Genomic DNA, 23,147 nt, shown 5'->3' with positions numbered 1-23,147 from the left:
ACTGATGCTTCAGGGATTAATTCATTTTCTTTAAAGTCTTCCCAAAAGAACTTTACAATCTCCAAAAGGGATTGAAGAGCAATATTGAACTTAAAACTCCCAAAAACCCATAAAGGAAATACTCCAACAAAATGATTTCATGGCCTCAACAGATTTAATGGAGACTTGTCTATAAATTTCAGTTTTATTATCTTGCTGGCAGTGTTGGAATAAGCAAGATGCTAAATCCGTGGGTTCAGGGATGAGGACACTGGGAGTTCATTTCAACTCTTTATTGGGCCCAGCTGACATGTTGGTGTCCAGCAGCCTGTGGATCACAAAGAATCTGTTTAGGGCCTTCATCACGACCCGTGAAAACATAGTGGGGACCAGTGTGACTTCCAGCTACTGAAGTGTGAGCCAATCATGATGAGAAATGTCTGGCCCTGGGATGGCCCCACAAAGTTGATGCGGAGTCTTGACCATAGGGACCATATCCCCACAGCTGCATTGGGGTTTGGGACATCTCTGGTCTGCTTGCCTGGCAGGTCAAGCAGTGTATGACCAAGTCCTCAATTTCTTTGTCCATGCTAGGTCATTAGACATACCGTGCACTAGTGCTTTTATGTGCATCATGCCTGGGTGGCATTTGTGCAGGGCCTCCAGCACCTGGAGTCTTGGCTTAGTGGGGATGACCAGGCATGAGCTTCAGCTCAGTGAAGTTGCAGTAGCAGGAGGCCCGGAGTAGCACTGCCACAAACTGAGACACTGACTCACCCTCTCACCAGTTCCTGGTGTAGAAGGCATGGTGATGGGCGAGCTCGGCCAGCTGGAGTGTGAAGTGCCATGTTAGCAATTCTATAATCTAATCATCGGTCACTGTCTCGATCCTGGTGGGGGCCATCAGACCCTAGACTAGTTCAAACATAGTTGCCCTACAGACACTCAGGAACGGGTTCCTTTTCTTCACAGCCCTAGTGATGTTGTTGGCCACCAGAAAACAGCCAAGATGGGTGGCATAAGATTCCCACTTGGCTAGAAAAGCTGGGTCAAATTTTTTGATGTGGCTTCTGGTTGCTGAGATGAAGACCAGCATGCAGATCTCAGCAAGGAACACAGGAGATTATTGGAGTGTCCCTACTCAGAAGGATTATCCCTCCTGAGAAGGCAGGGCCCCAATGCGGTTCAGCTGCCCTCCTTGGTTGGCATGAAGAGATTTCAGCAGATCCCTTCTCAGAAGGCAGGGATGGAGCAATCTCCATGATTCCCCCTCGGAAGACAGGGAACTCAGCGGTCCCTCCACAGAAGGTAGGGAGTCAGTGATTCAGCAGATGCTAGCCAGCCTACCCAGCTCAGCATCCCATCCTTGTCATCAATATTGTATAGTGGGTTCAATAAGGCATGGGGTTGCTTATGTGCAAAAACACCAGCTCTTTATTGATTGAACACAACTGAACTGAACTTAATAGTCAACCAACCAAACTTACATGTAGTTCAGAGCTTCCTGCCAAAACCTGTGATTGACCCTAAGCGGAGCCCCCTGATTGGACAACTATAACAACCAACAGCATGCCAATAGCAACCACTCATCCCCAATGCTAATTCTAGGATCCCCATTCCCGGTCTCTGCTAACCTGCACACACAACACAGAGAGTACTCGGCATACAGGCAGCTTGGTTGAACAGGCAATACATTGAACACAAAGAGGGAGCCCCAAGGATCTTCTGATAAATCATAGCCAGGTTCAGGCAGCCCCAGTAGAATTTTGTGCCTCTAGACTGCAACATCAGACACCAGTCAGAACAGACAGATGCTCTCATATCTCCCCTTGTTTATGGCGGTGGAAAGTGCCATCAAGTTACATCCAACTTACAGTGACCATATAGGGGTTTCCAGACATTCATAGGTGGTTTTGCATTGCCTGCTTCTGCGTTGCGAGTCTGAACATTCTCACTGGTATTCCATCATATATTAACAAGGGCCAGCCTTACTTAGCTTCTGAGGTCTGATGAAATCAAGCTAGCCTGAACAATCCTGGTTAGGCCCCTTCATTTGTACCAAAGGTTAATTGACCATTTCTTTAGAGCCCAGGAGATTTCTTTCTTCCCTCTTATTGACCTAAACCATTTTATCTTAAGGAGAACCAGTGCCATACATTGGATCTATCAAGTTTGACACTTAGTTGACAGTGCATTGTATGAGCTTAGCAAGTCAAAGAATCTTCAGGGTACCAAGGGAATAACGTCTCAGTCCATTCATAGACTGATTATGCACTGGGAACTTCACTGCCCCAGCTCTCATGCAGGAGTACAAATCGGGGGTGGATGAGGTGTACTGGGCCAAATGCTCCCCCGTGTGGGTACAGGAAGAGGTGGGGCAACCTGCCATGACTAAAACTCCAGCCTGCAGCCCGGCATGAAACCTCCAGTGCATAAATGGTCATAGTGCATCTGCCAATGCAGCCCTTGATCGCAGTGCCTCAGCGGAGGCTGCTGACTTTCTCTTGCCTTGAAACAGATTGCTGCATCAAGTGATGCAGTTAGAGTGACCTGATATATCCAATCTATATGGCAACTGCTTTTGTAAATCCCATGGTTAGATGCCCTCTCCCTTAGAGTGAGAAAGTGTCCTTCTGCTCTGAAGGAGAATATCGTACTTAACCCTTTACGGGGGGGGGTACAGTATGATTGGACCTTTTTGCTTTTTCTATAGTTTTCTGTCTAACTGAATCTCTGATGCATTTCATGTTTAACCTTTATTTGCTAGCCTTGTTATTTGGTTTTTGTTCTGAGGATCTGAGTGATCCCATTGCCAAAGACAGGAAGTTTTGAGTTGGCCTGCCTCCTGCCTCTTGACAGTCTGGTGGGACTCACCCATGATAAGATGCCTGCCTGTCCACAGAGCAGACAGAATCTTTGTGATGTATTTTATGATCTCATTAACAACTCTTTAAGTGTCTCATCTAGTTTGGCTTTAAGAAATTATCTAAATATTACTTTTGTGAACTATGCAGCAGATTTCACCAGCACATATGATTGCATGGGACCCAGGTATAATAATCATACCCTTTTGCGAGTGAATGGTAAGAAGAAGATATATTGATTGGATCTTCATGACCCTGGAAGGGTTTCCAGAATGGGTGGGAATTAATAATTTTTTTTTGAGAAAAGCAGCATATAAAAACCAACTCTTCTTCTTCTTCTTCTTCTTCTTCTTCTTCTTCTTCTTCTTCTTCTTCTTCTTCTTCTATATATTTTTAAAATTTGTTAAACATTTATTGAGTGATATTACCTTTTATGGTCATATCGGCACCACTCCCCACACACACAAATAGCCAGTGATGGGCCTGGAATGGGTGGGAAAGGTAGGGGATGTGTACACAGCTTTGCTTCCCAACCATATTCTGCACAATTGCACCACTTCTGGGTGTTCTCAAAGCCTGAAGAATGTTTCAGTGGTTTCTCGACAGTAAAAAAATTGAGTAAGGCTGTGTCAGACTGTCGTTGTACTAAGCAGCCATAGGTTCATTGTTGTGTTCTGTGCAGTTTCTCATGGAAAGTTTTTAGAAAACTCCTCTGTGGCAGGCCTGCTTTGAAGCAGTTCCATGTGTGCCTGCACAGAAGACATGTGATGAACATCAGTTACATGTAAGTGCAATCATGTTTTCTTCCAAAGTCAATTTTAGTTTGTACTGAAGATTTATCCAGATTTTTGTACTATCCTTCCTGTTGTTATTTTCCATTATGAATATGTTGCCATTAATTATGTTGTGTTTTCTTCTTTTCATTCAAATAGTTATGACTATATGAGAAAGCTGAAATTGGGAAGTTTGAAACATCAGTCAATTATTATGTTATTTAATTCCTCTTTGAATGATGATAGTATTATCCTGAAGTTTTCCTGCTAACTACGTTTCCTTCCCATTGATCATGCAAAAAGCATTCTGATTGTATTACATATATACTTGTACTACTGATGATTAGTACAATAAAACAAACAAAAAAATCCAGCTGAAAGTTAGCTGTTAAATTCAAACAAACTTGTTCTGTTGTTTTGACTGGAATCAGTATAATTAATTGGTATCCTAGTTAGAAAAAAACATTTTTGGGCTGGGGGGGTCTCCCCATAAAAGTTAGTAACAATGGTTTAGTAAACATGAATTGATGGAAATGTAGATTTTTAATCTCTGGGTGTGCTATCCTGTATAGTAGATTAGGGAGGGGAACAAAATATATAGGTTATGCTTGCTGATGCAATAGCCCCTCTAAGTAGGGGAAGTGCACAGTGAAGCCTGCTGCTCAATTGGGTTACTGATCTATAACTTTCAGAAATGTCTTTATTGAACATTCTAAATGGTAAGGAACTGAAAATGCTACAAGTTGTGCTTAAACACTGTCATTGGTATGAATAGGTTCTCTGGTGGCATAGAAATTGTCTAGATAAAATAATGGCAATAATAATGTGATGTAAATAAACTGGTTAGGGAGAGAATAGGCCATGTTGAAGTGGATATCTGTATACATGTTTCAGAATTTGTCATATTACATGTTCTAGGGTTTTTTGAGCATTAGGTTCAGGGTTTCTTTCTTTTGCCAGCTGCATTGAAAGTCTTTGGATGCATTCTGTCCCAGCTTAAATGGTTGGTTCTACCTTTGATTATAGTCCAAGCAGCAAGGTGGTCATTTGTCATCATGCCCATTGCTGCTTTGGCCTCTCTGCTGAAAATGCCATAAAGGATGCCAATTTCTTCTGTTACCTTGTTTGAGGGGGACTCAACTGAAATTGCCAACTCATTGCACATAGGTCCCTGAACAGCTGTCAGCTAGTTACAACTTTCAGCCATTACCATCCTAGTCCAGATTCAAACTGCAGACCATAAATTGGACAACTGGTCTAGTTAACAAACACCAAACGTGGGCAATGTAAATATATAAGTTAACTTTGGTGAAAAATGGCCTTGATTCTGTTCCCATCTACACTAGTATTTCTAGTGAAATAAATGGATCTGAGACAAAGCTAAAGTGAGATGGAGAGTCAAGCTGTACTTGTATAAAAAATTAACTCAAGAATAACATACATGTATTGCCTCCAAATTCTTGCCCCCTTGACAGTATTCAGATGGTTTGCCACCAGCTTTATCAGTGATTACTTTTCAGAAGAATCTTAAAGCTTCTTTGCAGTCTTTTTGTGAACATTGAAAGAAAAAATAAATATTAAAAACAAACTGTAATAACAATATATGAGGGAGCTAAGGGATTGAAGGGGGGTGGATTGGCAGTTTAACTATTTTAGTATTGTATCTTATTATAGTGTTTTATTGTGTATATATTTTATTGTTGTGAGCTGCCCCAAACCCATATGGAGAGGGACAGTATAGAAGTTTAATAATAAAAAATTTCTAAAAATCATTATAGAATACAATAAAATAAAATAATTAAATTTAAATTTAATTACATATTCAGACTTTGTTAAAATAAGATAGCTTCTATGGAACCATATAGTAGTAGATGTGGTATAGGGCACTTTGTGGATATTGTTGGACTTGTTTGTTTATACACTCATTCAAGAGATGTGCAATAAATTCAACAGAAGTAATGTAACTACAGCTCCATTCTAAGTAAGACAAATGTAGTAAATCTTCCCTGCTATAGTGAAAAAATCCTTTTAAAAATAAATGAAACAAAGACAGTGGACACAACTAATAAAAGGAGGAAAGGGAATGTTTATAGTGGTGCAGACTCCGGAGGCCTACCTTCTAGTTCCTGTTAATAGACAGTGCTACAGTCAATATTGTAAGTGGAATGGTGTCTAGTAGAAGCAACATTCCTCTGTTCTTTCTAATAATTCCTGCTACCCTCCTTCTACCTGTGGCTTCTGCATGCTTTTACGTACTGAGTATATCTTTTCATGCATTGAATGCTCTGGTTTACATTAGCTTGCTACAAGTAATTTTCTTATGTTGCCTGTTGTAGACCTTAGCCTCTAATCACCATAACCTTGGTGATAGAAACCCTCCATAGGAGCAAGGAAATAGTTAATGAGGAAACAGGATCCCATGTAAATTAGACAGGGAATCACATGACACAGCCATTTTCTGTTGGATTCAGTTGTCAGTTTTCTCAATAATATTGCTATTTGGACCAGAAGAGCAGCAGAACGTTCTATGTTTATGATACAGAAAGAAGGGATGGCCCTGGTTAATAATTAGATAGGAGACCACCAAGGAATACCAGGGTCACTGCACAGAGGCAGTCAATGGCAAACCACCTCTGAACCTCTCTTGCCTTGAAAACCCTACAGCAGTGGTCCCCAACCCCCAGTCCGGAGACCGGTCCCGGTCCATGGATCAGTCGGTGCCAGGCCACAGCTCCTCCTCGTCCTCCTCCCTGGCTGCTGTCTCGGGGACTGCATGCCACTCTGCCATTGGCTCACCTTTGGTGCTCTCTGGAGGCTGCCATGGCTGGGGCTTTCCCTCGGCATGGCACTGGGCAGCTGCTGCTGGCACTGCCCCCTAGCGGGCGGCGGGAAGTCAGGGGCGCTGGCGGGAAAGCAAGCGGAGCAGGGGCTCAGGAAGCAGTGACATCCCTCAACAAAAGACTATCCCCCTCCAGGCCTCAGTAAATTGTCAAGCGTTGACCGGACCCCGGTGATAAAAAGGTTGGGGACCACTGCCTTATAGGGTCACTTTAAGTTGCTTCGACTTGATAGCAATCAATCATTTAAAAATAGGCTATATTTATGGAGCGTCTTCTGTGAGTTTTGACAGTTTGTTCCAAAGAAGAGCTAGACCCCCAACAAAGAATCCTTCAGGGCATTAAGGTCAATTGTGGCTCACAGTATCAACCTCTAGGAATAGGTTGCTTGTGCATTTTGAGGTGGGTCCTAATCTGCGGGACCACCTGGTTGCTTATGCCCCCCGGAGGGCTCTTTGCTCTGTGGGTATGAATTTACTGGGTGTCCTGGGCCCCTGGGACATCCACCTGGCCTTGACCAGGGCCAGGGCCTTTTCGGACCTGGTCCCAACCTGGTGGAATGAGCTCCTGGAAAAACTGAGGGCCCTGCTGGAATTGTCAGCTTTCTGCAGGGGCTGCAAAATGGAACTCTTCTGCTAAGTGTATGGCTGAGGCCAGGGTTGAGCTTCTGTGTTTCCATCAGAGGATCCCCCCCTCCCCGATATAATTAGATCTGGTTACGCACTCCCAGCAGAAGAAAACTTGGCCCTCCGGCTATATGGGGGAGGGAAGGGATCAGGAGTTTAGAAGTTTAGTAAGGGATCGTCATCTATCTGTTGTTGTAAGGGGTGTTTTATTTTATTTATTTATTTAGATTTCTATACCGCCCATTTCTTCGCGGCTCTGGGAGGCTTACACAGAACATTATAACTTACATGGAACATTACATAACATCAAACAACTTTAAAAAACATCAAAAGATTACAAAACCACAATTATAATATAATAACAATTAACAGTAACTTTAGGAGAGTCATGGGCAGGCGTCTGGGGGGACCAGCAGGTGTTCTGAGTCGGTCGGCCTCAAGCAAATGCCTGGTGGAAGAGCTCCCTCTTACAGGCCCTGCGGAACTGTGGAAGTTCGGGCAGGGCTCTGCTCTCCTCAGGGAGCTCGTTCCACCAGGTGGGGGCCAGGACCGAGAAGGCTCTGGCCCTTTGAGGTCCGACGCGCTTCTCTGGGGCCAGGGATCCGCAGCCAGTTGGAGGTGGCAGAGCGTAAGACTCTTTTGGGGGTATAGGCAGGAAGGCGGTCTCTCAGATACACTGGGCCCAAACTGCGTATGGCCTTAAAGGTGATTACCAGAACCTTAAGCTTTTACGGGGTTTTATTATATTTTTATTGATCTTATGATGTTGTGAACCGCCGTGAGACCTTTGGAAGAGTGGCAGTATAAAAATGAATGAATAAATAAATAAATAGTAAGAATATTACATCACACTCATGAAGTTGAGCCAAAAGATCATTGGGAAATCTAAGCAGAGAGCTGACTCCAGCTGTACTTTTGCCTCAACACTACCATAGCCCTCTCCTCTTTTTTCCTATATACATGTCTTGTGATGGTAGTCACTTGCTGCACAGTTGTAGTGACACAGAACATTTTGGGCTAGTTTGTATCTCTGCCTTATGCCAGAGATACAGAAATCTATTTTCCTTTGCAATGGCTTATAGGACTGGGCCATCAATTCATAGAGTAGTAATTAGAATGATTACCTTCTACTAGGTGGCAAAAAATTGTTAATGCAATTTTTAAATAAACAAATGATTTTCCTCCTATTGTATGTCTTCTATTATATTTCTTAAGTTGACCCTGGCTGACTACTAAAAATGTATCTGCTCTTGTTCCTCAGTATCTTTTCTATTTCTTGTTTCCAAATTGGAGCCTATATTCACTTTCACTGTCCTGTCACTATGCACACTGTCCTAGTGAACTGTTTACTATAGCTCATTTTCATATACACAGTGTCAACATTTCAGCAACAAAGAATATTGTGATTTCCCTGGTGAATACCAGCATCTTCCTTTTCTGTCTCTTTGCCAGGAAATACAGACATCCATGAGAAGTGAAATCTCCCTGATTCTCAAAACAGCTGATACTTCTTTTCAATGAGTTGTCATGTTCCCCTCAGGTCTAAGATGTTGTCATGATCATCATTTGGGGCCTAACTCATTTTGACAGTGGTTATATCTCTATATGATGGTCTTCAATTCTTTGGGTTGAAATATGTACATTGAGGAATCGGTAACTACTATTATATACTGATATGAACAGCTTTGAATTAGGAGGACCACTAACAAGTTACTAGTGAATGTCATTATTATATGCAAGTTACTACTAGCAATAATTCATTACTACTAGCAAGTTACTAGTGAATTTCATTACTGTACGCGAAAGCAAAACTCATTAAGTTATTAAATGAAACAATATTAGAAACTTTGTCTTGATCTTATGAATAGAGTAAAATTGCACCTAAAAAGGTAGAGGATTGGATCTGACCAATTTTTTCCACTGGTGAAAAGGTAGTGGGGATTGACCACTAAGGCTGTGTTGGGGATCATGGAACTGATACAGACAATAGCTGTCTAGGATGGGGGTGGGGATTGAGTGAGTGAGCAAACAGTTTGGTTACATCTAGATCATGCTTGTTTTAGTTAAATTGATTTTAAGAGTATAGACTACATACAGTATGAACTAGAGGAGTTCTGATTTTTTAGCACTGGGAGTATATGTATGACCCGCCTATTGTTACAGTGGGACCTGTTCTATTCCCGGGCTTCTCTTTGCTATTATTTATCTGGTTCCTTGAATCTGCTGTTTCCTTTTACCTGTAATATTGAATATTTTGGAATTGGAAGCCTGCAGCCAGGGCCATTTTCAGATTTTATCACTGTGTAGCACTGGAGCTGTAAGCCTCTATAAACGACTGTGATAGGGAAGTGGAAGATCTCATAAAAACAGATTCACAGAGAACACTTTTCTTTTGGAAATGGAAGAAGAGGTGTTGTTTGATCCACGCTGTTCAATTATAGAATTCTAATTGCATGATAAATGCATAATTTTAGATGCTGCTTTCCTCAGAACATCAGAGGCAGTTTATGGCAGGAAAAATATTTGCTTTTTAAAAGGCAAAAGATGAAGTCACCTCAATGAACATTAAGTGTGTTTGGGTTGCTTCAATGCCAGGTAATGGTCTCTGAATGAAGGTTATCACTCACTGCAGCCAAGCATGGTTCTTCCAGGTTTATTTTAAAAGGACTGCCACTTCTGTCCTTAGAGTTGTGAAGGTCCAGAGGAAACCACAAAAATTTGAGGGGAAACTGGGTCACCTCCCTCCCGATTTTTTCCTGAGGCCTCTTTTTTGTTTTTTTTCTGACAGAAAAATTGGATATTTGGGGGGGGGGGTACTGAAAAAACTCCTGTGAAATGTTTCCTCTTTTAGAATGAGTGAAATGCTTTAAAAGACAAGGTGGGCATGCTGTAGACATGTACAGCTTTTAAATCCAAGATGCATTTCTGCAGCTGTAAGGGTACTGAATCTTCATGAGGGGAGCCACAGAGCTTCCATTGCTTCTTAATACTTGAATGCCTTCTGTTGTTCTTTTGATCTGATATGGTTGAACTTATCACCTCTCCCTCAAACCACTGTGACACATGTACCCACAAACTGGACTATTGCCCTACCTTGAAGGAGGAAGAAAAAAAAGTAAGAAGGAGACATGACAGAAACTGTACCAAAGCCTGGGAGGAAAACCGAAAGTTTTATTGAGAACTTAGCTATCTCTAGTTAGATAGCAAAATTGGTACATGGGCTAAAATAGCACAGGGTGCTTGAACTTAGCGTTTTCTCTCAAGTATTTGCAGCTTTGCTTGTACAAAACAAAGGCATTTATAACTTAAATTCCATAAATATCAAGCAATGCAATTGTATATGCTAAGTAAGTTATAAATAATGCAGGTTATGCTGTTAAAGCAGTAAAATCAGTTTAGGTTTGAATAGGACATTAAGAATGGCATATATTTCAATTGCAACCCCCCTCCCCCAATTTCCATCTTTTTCTAGGTGGAAACTGTCTCCCCACCCCTGGTTTCAAAATTTCCAAAAATTTTACATCTCTTACGTGTCACAGAAGAAGCCACATTTTTAATGAATGTCTCCCTGCCTTGCATCCATAGTGGGCACAACAGAATGCTACAACGTCGTGTGCTGGAAGTCTTGTTACTAAAAATCTACACCGAGGGATGGTATCAGCCCTTAACTGGCCTTAAACATGAGAAAGAAGGTGGCAGTTTCTATTCACCATGTGATCTTGGCAGCTATAACATGCTTACCATGTTCATTTCCATTTGGTAATGCTATTGAAATATGTTTCTTCTCAGCTGTCATCCTCAGCACCCAGCTCCAGCCTTTTGCTTTCAGATGCAAGAAACCACAGACTCAGCAATAAGAATGTCATCAGCATCCTTGAGATTACATCTCCTTCTGCCAATGCTAATACCACTATGGAAACCATCAACGGCAATACACATGATTATTTCTGTATAAATATTGAGCAGATGTGACAGCCTTGTCAAACTCCTTTTCTGGTGTCCAACCACTCTGTTATACTTTGTGCTGGCCTGACTACTCTGCTCAAGCTAGGAGAGGGAAGCATGCATAACATCTAAGCAGGAAAGAATTTTTCCGTGCTGCACTTGATGCAGAATCCTTTAATGTTATTTTTGTATTGTGTCTTGTATATATAAACATGAAACAATTTGGTTTAGTTTTGTGCAACAGTGGTCTGTATCACTGGTTGAATGATTTTTCTGTTTACTCAATAGTTTGTCATCTCTGTCTCAAATTCCTACCTGCCCCCTATGGTCAACTTTCTTGCACAATATCTTTTAAGATCAGATTGTAAGCTTCTTGCCATTGAAACTCATGTGTCATCTATGAATAATGGCTGTTGTATAAGTAAATAAGCTGGTGAGAAGCAAAGTTGTATAAACCGGAGGCAAGTAAGCTCAACGTGTGTGCCCAAGAGTAGTATGCCTGACCACTTTGTTTGGCTTGCAAGTCCAGTTCTCCTATCAAGGAACGAAGATGGATCCTTGAGGCTCTGGCAGTGTTCCCAAAGTGTCCTGGCAAGAACAGCCCACCAAAACCACCCCAAGTCAATCTTACAGTGTTTAGAGTACCTCAGTCAAACAATATTGCATAGCCCTGGTATAATCAATGAAAGCTTAACTAATAAATTATTTTAAGTAAGTGTATTATTGTCGCAGCCTTATGCCACAACAACCAAAATAAAACAAATTAAGAAAAATATGTTAACAGACAATAGTTAAATTAAATTCAGATTAAAAGATTAAAAACGTAATATAATAGTTTAATATAAGGTCAAGAAATAGCACACAGGTATACATTCGTGCAGTTATACAATTATACGTCTTCCACTCTAGATTACATTGAAAATAAGCCTTTTTCTTAGATAACAATATAAACATGGCTACCTCCAGTGTGACCACTGGGAACACATCTGCCAAGAAAAGCATAATTTGATGATTCTCATCCAGACCAGAAATACAGAACAGTATTTGATTCAGTCTAGGTCACATAGAATTGTGAAGAGAACAATATAATAAATAGTGTTTAAGATCTTCTACCTGATTCGAATTGCAAGGGCATAAACACTGATCTAGGAGACTATTGAACCTCCCATATAAATTTGCTGATAGAAAGGTGTGGAAAGAGGCCCAAGTAAAGGGTACAGCCTTGATTAACTCATTCAGATAGCAGGAAAAGTATCTATTGGTTTTAAGCCTGGGATACCATATTCAAATTTTTGATTTTGGGGCCAAATCAAAATCACATGCTGCGTCCTTCTCCTGGACCCAAGACTGAATGTTATCAACCTTCCAAAATTTAATCACATCAAGTGACAGTAAGGCATAAATACACAGGATAGAAAAAAAAACAAATCACACCAACAATTTCTTTCCAAATAATAATGGAAACTAAGCTTGACTGAAGAGCCTCTTGTGGCGCAGAGTGGTAAGGCAGCCGCCTGAAAGCTTTGCCCATGAGGTTGGGAGTTCAATCCCAGCAGCCGGCTCAAGGTTGACTCAGCTTTCCATCCTTCTGAGGTCGGTAAAATGAGTACCCAGCTTGCTGGGGGGTAAACGGAAATGACTGGGGAAGGCACTGGCAAACCACCCCGTATTGAGTCTGCCATGAAAACGCTAAAGGGCGTCACCCCAAGTGTCAGACATGACTCGGTGCTTGCACAGGGGATACCTTTACCTTTACCTTTAAGCTTGACTGAATGGGTTGGAGGTAAATTTGCTAGTTTTATGTCAGTAAAAGACGTAAATTTGCAGCAAATTTGCAGTAAAAGACATAATTCCAACCACAGATTTTAACAAAGCAGCCAACATTCCCTGAGGTAATCCCAGGATTTTCCTAATGAAGGAGTTTTGGATAGTTTCTAGTTTGTACAAGACTTTTCTCTTCCAGCCCTCTGTTGTGGGGAGAGAATGGGAAGGCGACTGTAAGCCGCTTTGAGCCTCCTTCGGGTAGGGAAAAGCGGCATATAAGAACCAACTCTTCTTCTTCTTCTTCTAAATCTCCACCCCATAGAGGAGCCTGGGAAATTACTCAGAAAAATGTTGAGTGCTGCAGCAACTAACTGAGCCCCAGTGGAGAAATTTTTTTAAACAAAAAATGCCCAATGAATGTCTAGCCAGAACAATACTGGCATGTAGGTTGGCCTGCCAGGACATAGAGGCTTGGTAAGGAATATTTATTTATTTATTTATTTATTGCATTTGTATACCGCCCTCCCCTGAGGCTCAGGGTTGTTCACATGGAACATAAAGAACATACATCGAACTCGGTTTTGTGTCAAGTAAAATACAACAATAGTAATAACAACAACAACAGATAATAGCAATTTAACAGAACAACAATCAAACAGGTCCATGGTTCAGTTCATGTACATGGATTCCTGGGAGGGGGGTTCAGTGGCCCAGTGGTGTTACTGGTTCTGGCCAACCTCAACCATATGCCTGGTGAAATGTTTTAATTCTGTTAGGGCCCTGATCTCTTCTCGGAGTTCATTCCACCAGGTGGGGGCCAGGACAGAGAAGGCTGTGGCCCTGGTTGAGGTCAAGTGGGCTTCTTTTGGGCTAGGCATAACTAGCCAGTTGGAGGTGGCAGAGCACAAAGCTCTTTGAGAGGCGTAGGCAGAAAGGTTTTCCTTCAGGTACACTGGGCCCTGACCACATATGGCCTTGAAGATTATTACCAGAACTATTAACCTGATCTGGAATTTGACTGGTAGCCACTGTAGTTGTTGGAGGATGGGCTGGAAGTTGGAAAAGTCCAGCCTAGAGGTGACCATCACATGGATCACTGTTGCTAGGTGTTCTGGGGCCAAGTAAGGGGCTAGTAGTTTGGCTTGGCAAAGCATTCAGGATCACGCCCAAGTTCTTGGTGGAGTAAGCCACTGATAACTACACACCATCCAGGGTGGGCAGACACACTTCCCCACATGGTCTCTTCCTGACCAGCCACAGGACCTCTGTCTTTGAAGGCTTGAACTTCAGGATGACTCTGCTTGAACAACCTCATCACCGCTTCCAGACAGCTGGCTAATGCTTCTGGGGGAGAATCAGGGTGGTTATCAATCAGGAGAGAGAGCTGGGTGACATCTGCATATTGATGACATCCCAGGCTGAAATTCATTCATTCATTCATTCATTCATTCATTCATTCATTCATTCATTCATTCATTCATTCATTCATTCATTCATTCATTCATTCACATACCGCCCCCCCTGAGGCTCAGAGCGGTTCACATGAAACACCCTGTCATCATCCTGTATCCTGATTCTGTCTTCTGGTGTGTTTGCTACCCCTATCAGTTTAATGTCATCTGCAAATTTAATAAATACCCCCTCTATTCCTTCATCCAAATCATTTATAAATATGTTGAACAATACAGGGCCCAGGATAGATCCCTGAGGTACTCCACTCATCACTCCTTTCCAAGAAAATGACAAACGATTTACAAGCACCCTTTGGGTACGATCTGTCAACCAGTTCTTGATCCACCTAATAGGATCCATACTGCATTTTACCAACTTGTCAATAAGAATACCATGTGAAACCTTACTGAAATCAAGGTAAACAATGTCCACAGCATTCCCCTCATCTAGCAAGGTAGTAACTTTCTAAAAGAGAGAGAGAGAGAGAGAGAGAGAGAGAGAGAGAGAGAGAGAGAGAGAGAGAGAGTGAGAGAGAGAGAGAGAGAGAGAGAGAGAAGATTAATCCGACACAGCCATCTATTCTAGCTATTCAGGGACCAACTGTTTGATGGTTTGTTCTAAAATTTTGCCAGCTATAGATGTCAAACTGATGGATCGGTAGTTACCCCCAATTCTCCTTTTCCCCCTTCTTGAAGATGGGGACAACATTTGCCCGCCTCCAATCTTCCGGCACTTCACCTGTTCTCCAAGAATTGTCAAAAATAATGGACAGAGGCTCCGAAATGACATAGGCAAGTTCTTTTAGTACCCTTGGATGCAATTCATCTGGCCCGAATAAAGCACCATTGGACATCATGTTTGGCAGGGACATGGAGCTCTCTCTGAGTGGGGCATGCTGAGTGGGGGAGAACACATCTGGCAGCGGTATTCCCTTCTACCTGTTCTGAGGCAAGGATATGTGAGCTTTTCCTCTCTAGGGCTCAGTTAGATGAAGTGCAAGAGTTTCATGATAAGATTTCCAGATATCTTTTTTTTAGATTTTTTTTTGTTATATATAAAGCGTTTACAAAAAAGTTGAAGAAAAGAAATGAAAAACCAGCTAGCAAAGCAAATATTGTTACATAATAGAAAAATAATGTAGTACTATCTTAAGAAACAGTATGGTCAATCCAAGTCACATTATCAATTATACTTGGTCCTAACCTAAAAATTAATACTAGCTATCTTTCTTAAGAAAGTCCAAGTAATATCACCATTGTTTGCCGTACTCTTCAAGTGGTTTCTGATTAACCATGTTAGTAAATCTTGCTAGTTTTTCTAGGTCTGCTAATTTGTCTGGCCATAAAGAAGTAGTTGGAGACTCCGTCTCTTTCCAGTGCTTCACCCACACCAACTGCGCAGCCGTAGTTGCATGAAAGAAGAAGATTCTGGAAGAACTCGGTAAAACGCTTGGATGAAAGCTTAACAACATAGATTCATGATTAAGTGGGAACCGCATTTTCAATATTTCCTGTAACACTGTATGTATTTTGGCCCAGTAAGTTTTCGCTTTTTCACAATTCCACCACAGATGATAAAAAGAACCAGTTACTTTATTACATTTCCGGCATTTATTATCAAACCCTGCTGAAATGTTTGTAATAACCTTTGGGGTGATATACCGCCTATAGAACATCTTGTACCAATTTTCCCTTAAAATCTGACTGTTAATTTGTTTAGGAACTTTGGACCATACTTGTTCCCATTCTTCCATGGTGATAGTAAACCCTAGGTTTTGCATCCATTTGATCATGCAGTTTTTGACTTGTTCTGACTCAGTTTCATGTTTCAGAAGTAGTTTGTAGATCTGGCCCTGCAGATGTGGTTTGTTAAGCAGTAAAATATTCTCGAAGTCGCTTAAAGATGTGTTCATGTCCACTTGTTCATCAAAGTCTGTTTTTAATCTGGATGCCAGTTGATTATAGAACTAGGAATGAAGGGATCCCCACCCTTTTGCAGCGTTTCTAACATAGAAATCAGCCCCCAGTTGGTGATTGGTCATGGGGGGATGACTTTCACAGGTTAGTTTTAGAAGAAGAAGAAGAAGAAGAAGAAGAAGAAGAAGAAGAAGAAGAAGAAGAAGAAGAAGAAGTGTTGCTTTCTACTTTTATTTTTAAGGAGATTTTTATGCCTCTTTTCCAGAATCCTGATTAAGACAGGAAAACAGATGCATTTTTAATATTTTCATGACACCCTGCCCCCTGCTGCGAAACTCTGGAACAGGGATTCCAGCTCAGCCTGCTCCTGGGTTTCTATTTGCAGGTACTTCTTTATGCAAGACAGTATTCAGCAATATGGTCACCCGCTTGGAGACTGAAGTGGTGCATTCCATCCTAGCACCTTAAGGCTCTATTTAACCCAGGGCTTAAATCGAAATCTACAAACTATATTTGGAGTATATTTGGAGACTATTCCCTACTGCTGCTCTTGCCTGAGGGTCATGCCCCATCCAGTAAAGGTCTCATCCTACAGCTCTGTTCAGAAAACATCACCGCTACTTAACGTACACAAACATGGTTGGTGTCTAAATTTTAAAAGACGATAGTCAGCAGTGGCAGACAAAGACCATTTTTGCCTCTCCAGGTCCATTTTTCCTCCTAAGACTGTCCCCTTTATACAATTAATTGAAAGTTGCTTGCTGCCCTAAGAAATAGATTAAGTATGACAGAAGGTAGCAAACCCAACAGATTGACTTCAAAGAGACATGAATGCATGCAAGGCAGTTCATAGCTTTTGAAAACATTTCATTCCTGGGCTTAAAGGTCATTGCGTATTGAAAACAATAAAATAATAACGGCAGTGATTGTGCTTTAATTGCCATCACAATCAGCAGAAGTCAATAATTCCAAAGGGTCGTGCTTAACTTAAGGAAAAAAGGTGAAATGGTTCATGCAGTCAGATAATGGGCTTGTTAATTGTGCGCAGTTGTCTGGGATACTATAGTCAAAGGAATGAATTTTTAAGCGGCATTTTACTGCTAGGAATGCTCTTAAAATCAAATTGTAAAGTAAATATTTTATATAACAAATGAACTACTAACTAGAGGAAGACTAATTACAAGTAAGTTATTTCCTAAGGTGCCAGTTCCTATCAGAAAGTGACCAGGAAAACTGCCTAGATGTATTAAATTGGCACAGGATTTATAAGCCAAGGAAAAAGAGCTGATCAACTCTGCCTGTCACCCCTAGCACTGGACTAGGATCTCAGCCCCAGTCTAGGCAATACTGACTTGGTAAGTGTGAAAAAACAGAGACCAGCTTCACAGAATCTGCCCTCTAGTTGGCTGTGAGCCACACTGTAACGATGGCAGCAGCAATCAATGCATGAATAACATCCACACGTCAATTCTTGCTTTCTCCTACGTTGCACCCCTGTCCCTCCCTGCTGTAGCAATGCTTTACAAAGGACAACCAACAACGCACAAAGAGCTTCCCCCACTTTCTTTTTCTTGGCCATGTTGTAGAGATAAAGAACTGGTAAAGAACTGATAAAAGGTCTTTAAATGGCTGGAAGTGGAGGATGTGGAATTTAGCTTTGTCCCTTTCCTACTGGCGACTGTGGGTGATTGTCCAAATGAATGGTCTATATACAGGCACCTCACTATTTCTCCTGTACTTTGGAGATAATGTGGCTTATACTTATATGCAGTAAAGGGAGAACGAATAGTGGCTAGACATTGGCCACAATGTCATCTCGATTATATCCTTTACTCTGGTGGCTTCCTGCTGTCCACGATGCGGAAAAAGTCCCTCTGTAGAACTAACCACAGCTTCATATAAAAGAAAACCCCTCTAAGAGGTAAGATATCTATAGTGAGTTTACCTCTTTCTGGATCCAAACCTGTTTTAAATTGTGGCAAGGAGAATGCTGGAGGACCGGTTTCTCCAGTTCTGTTCCTGAGAGAATATCAACTTCATATTCTTGTTCTCCTTGTTGTCTTTTCATTTTTCAGCAGATAAAATGCCGGGAAGTTCTTTCCCCTTCAGTGTTTGCGGCTCAGAATTCCATTAATGCCTCCTTTCCCCCCTCTGCTATTCTGTGCCCTAGTTTGCAGTCAGTTCATACTGCACTGATGTATATTTCATTGCCCAAGGCTTAATTTTGATTTATTGTCCATCCATAAATTAGAAAAATATGCTCTGGAATTCCATCCCGCTGAAAAGCTGTGCCTGATGTCAGGGGACTGGGTGATATTTAAGATGTCAGAAATACATATTGGATTAGCGTGCTTTGTTTCCCACAACAGCAGGTGTTTAATCATAGCTGATGGCTGAAGTTAAATGCATTAGGACAGCATCAGCCAAGAAGATGGAGTTTTTCTAAACCATACAAACTCCAGATAAATAACTCAAAACTAATTGTGTGGCCACATCTTAGATACATTTTTATTTACTTAATACATTAAACCATGAAAATAGCCTCTGGCACTTAACTTCCCATTTACGATCTTGTGCAAATGTCTTATATTATTGAGTGGATGCCTGTTCAAACAGTATCACATTGCCCCTTTCTTGGTTAGCCAACAGATTTAGATATTTCTTAGAAGCTTTAAAAAGGAAGGAAAAAGGGGGATTCGTCACATTCAAGGATGGTAGGTCAGTTTTAAGCATTTCCTTTTCCTCTTCCAGGAACAGGGGCTCTGCATTTTAAATTATATATCAAGTTTACTAATTTTAATAATACATCAAATGGTATATTTAGAGTGTGTTTCCAACCAAGGGCATTTGGTTAAAAATAAAATGTTGACTATTTTCTTTGTTGCTGCGAGGGTAGCTGTTTTGCTTATGTTAATCAGCATTCTCTGTGTATAGAAAAATGATCAGGCCTGGTCTTGAGCAATTTAGCGGAAGGCCGGAGAGAAGACGCTTAGAAGAGCAAACATTTTCAAGGTCAACCGGTGAACTGTAACAAGCCAGTGAGATTCATGGCAAGAATTGTATATTTTGACATAACAGCGATTTGATTAAAAGAAAAAGTAATGGGTTTAAACAGTCGCTATGAGGATGTAGCCAGACTTTGTTAGCTTTTCGCAAATTACTTAACAGGCCAGTGATGGAACGGGAAATAGGACTATTTTGTATAAGCAAAAGGAGAAAGGGTGATGTTTGGAACACGGCTAATAAAGGTTCTAGCGCTAGACTTTTTAGGTATATGACCTACAGGAACATTTCTCAGAGCACTGTGGCATTATAGATGTCATCCGAAATATATTTACGTAAACGCTCCTTTGTGCTTACTGAAGTTTCCAAAGCCCTTCTCAAGAGTAGGATGTTGTAATATCACTTCCCTAAAGGAAGTCTAGTCATTTTAACGAGTGAGTGTGGAGTGGGGATTTGAACCCTTCGGGGAAGGGGCAGGGTGTGGCAGGCCTTCTTGTCTTACTGCGGGATGTATACACAATCCCTAAAACGCACAATCCCTAAAATGCTTCAAATGCAACCACTCACTGTCACCATTTGCTTTCATCCCTGCAGGGGTTCAGATCCGTGTTCATCAGGCAACATGAGTCTAGAATGCAAATGGGTGATGTAACAAAACAGAGGAAAAGTGATTTGCATAGGAAATACAAAGTGCTGCCTTTCCTGTTGTAAACTGATAACTTCTGCAGGGTCTGTGCAGCTGAGAAGGAGCTGGTGTTTTTACTGCAGTTTACTGTCTAGTCCAGGGGTAGTCAAACTGCAGCCCTCCAGAGGTCCATACTGGCAGGAGCTCGTGGGAATTGTAGTCCATGGGCATCTGGAGGGCCGCAGTTTGACTACCCCGGGTCTAGTCCACTCACCTATCCGTCCAGAGCATCTGACGAAATGGGCCGTGGTGTTTTTGTTTTAAATAGTGCTCATGCCACAATATTTTGTCAAGATGGGTCCTATGTCTGTTTTCATCCATGCCTGAAGTGTTCCTCTGACATAAGAGCCTTCAGAGCCAGAGTAGTGTAGTGATTAAGAGCAGTGGCTTCTAATCTGGAGAACCAGTTTTGATTCTCCCCTCTTCCACACGCAGCCAGCTGGGTGACCTTGAGCTAGTCACAGTTCACGTAGAGCTGTTCTCACAGAGCAGTTCTCACAGAGCTTTCTCAGCCCCACCTACCTCACAGGATTTCCGTTGGGGGGAGAGGAAGGAAAAGGTGTTTGTAAGCCACTTTGCGACTCCTTCAGGTAGTGCAAGGCAGGGTATAAAAAACCAACTCTTCTTCTTCACTGGTGGAACATACGAACATAAGAAGAACCCTGCAGAATCACACCGGTGGTTCATCTAGCCCAGCAACCTGTTCATTTTTTAAATATTTTTATTTTAATTTATATGTTGCCCTTATTTGAATGATATTGGCGCAGCTTACATCAACAATAAAAACTGTATAACATTAAAATTTAAACATTAACATTAAACATTAAAATGTAAACCATTAAAAGCAACTCATCCTACCTCCAGCACTCCTACGAACCTGGCCGTTAAGATGTTACGGGCCAGGCACAAGAGGAGACTAATGGGGGTTTCAGCTGGTAATCCATCAACCAAATGCCTGGTGGAAGGGTCTTACAAGCCCTCTAGAAGGGTCTTACAAGCTCTCTGGAATGTAGGAAACTCTGTGAGGGCTCGTACTTCCAACGGTAACTAATTCCACCAGGTTAGAGCCAAGGCCAAAAAGGTCCTAGCTCTGGTCAAGGCCAGGTGAACTTCTCTGGGACCGGGGATGACCAGCCAGTTGGCATTGACTGAACAAAGAGCTGTTTGGGGGACGTATTCAGAGAGGTGGTCCTTCAGGTACAGCAACCACCCAGTTGCCCTAGCCAATGACCAAGACACAGAGGGTGTTGTCTCCTAGCACTATTATTCAGAAGTTTACTTCTTCTGAATCTGGAAGTTATCTTCACCACCATAGTTAGTAACTGTTGATGGACTTATCCTCCAGAAATCTAACACCCTTTTAAATCCATCAGTGCTTATGGACGTCACTACCTCCACTCCCAGTGAATTCCAGATTTAATTATTTGTTGAGTAAAGAATTATTTCTTTTTGTCTATTCTAAACCTATTGCCCATCAGTCACAGTGGGTGCTTCCAAGTTCTAGTCTTATGGAACAGGGAGGGGAAAAACATCTATCTACCCGCTTTCTCCACCCCATGCACCATTTTATATATCTCTATCATGTCCTCTCTTAGCCTCCTTTTCTCTTCACTTCCATACATTTTCCCTACCTTGTAGTGCTCCAGACTTGAATTCCCGTAGGGATCTCACAGCTGCTGCCTGCCTGCAAGTTCCCATAGTGACTACATGTTGTTACACATAATATTTGGTTTAGGCCTCAAGTGCCACATCTTAGTTCTTAGTTATTTTGGCTACTACAGAGTAACACAACTGCCCCTCTGGAATTTAACTCAAGCCTGGTGATTATTTACTTAAAATATTGCTACACTGTCTTTCCATCAGAGCAGTTTTCCAAGGTATCTTATGATGTCGATTCAACAGTTATGAAATATTTTTTAAAAATACTTCATAAAATAGAGGTTGATAATATTTTATGGAGAGAAACAGCAGAAAACTGGCCAAGTGTCACCAAAAGCCTGGGCAGACAGAAAAATATTTAATGGGCATTGAAAATTGCCATGGGAGGTGCCAAACAAATAAAGCTGAGGCTGAGTTCTAATATGTGGGTGCTACCACGGAGAAGACCCTTTTACTGCGGGCACCCACCTCTCAAGATTCACGAAAAGGGCCTCTGCTGAAGATTTTACCTTGTGGTCACAGCCAGGAAGCTAAAGCAGTCTGTAAGATTTATTGATTCCTAGGCTTTTGAAAGGTTAACTTCAATATTTTGAATTGTGACTGGAAAGAAATGGGTAGACACTGAACATCTGTAAGTACTGATGAAATATAAACCCCAGGTAATGTGGTAGATGTACCTTGCATAAGCTGGTAGTTCTGAACGTTCTTCAAAAGCAGCATGATGCATAATGGAGGGTAATAATCCAGTCTGAGTGTGATCAAAACATGGACCAAAACAAGAAGGGAATCAGCAAAAATGGTCTTATCCTGCCTGCAAACAGAAACTTGTTTGCGCTGGAGGAGCTGCTGCTGATGTGTCAACAGGATGGCATCATAGAATGCAAATCATTATTGCTCGTTAGGCTGTTTCTAGGCCATTTGCTGACCCTGTACCACTGCCCATCAAACTGGACTCTACTTCCGCCTCAAAGGAACAGGAGAGATAAGGGTGCTGATTATGTCATTGTAGCACTGGAATTGGGAGATGCCATTAGAACTATTATAGCAAGAGGCATTGTCTCTGACTCCGAAGATAGTGAGAAAACTGGAAAGCCGGACAAGGAATTCTCAATCAGATAACAGAATATTATTTCTAAGCAGAGACAAAATCTGGAAAATCTTGGGTCAAACGTGCATTCTGTTGGATCACAGTTTAATCCATTTCTGTTTTTCATACACAGTCGAGAACAGAGTTGAGCTATAAATAAGTAGATTGCTTCCTTTGTCTCTAAACTGAACTGGGTACGGAATGTCTTTCCATTGTTTGTGTGCCCACACACGCACACACAAACACACATGCAGGCAGAGGTTTTAAAAGGCCTGGCTTTGAGTGGGCGGAAGGCCCCGGTGCCCAGTGTGACTATGGCTCAGTGCAGCTGCTTTTCTCCCTTATTTATGTTTTTTACCATTACTCAGTTCAGCCATACAAGGCAAATTGTATTTAATAAATTAGCCTAATGGATTCCGCAAGTGGTTTGTGAGCGCTGTGCTTCCTCCAGTTAAGGAAAACATTTATATTCTGACTCCCTTTGGTTTTCTTGGCAATGAGGGTAACCAGAGGGCAGAGACAGAACTGGGGGGGGGAGCCATCTTCCTTTGGCCTAA

Source organism: Paroedura picta, chromosome 7, assembly GCF_049243985.1.
Source record: "Paroedura picta isolate Pp20150507F chromosome 7, Ppicta_v3.0, whole genome shotgun sequence".
In the NCBI taxonomy this organism is placed as follows: domain Eukaryota; kingdom Metazoa; phylum Chordata; class Lepidosauria; order Squamata; family Gekkonidae; genus Paroedura; species Paroedura picta.
Note: the sequence above shows the minus strand (reverse complement) of the source record.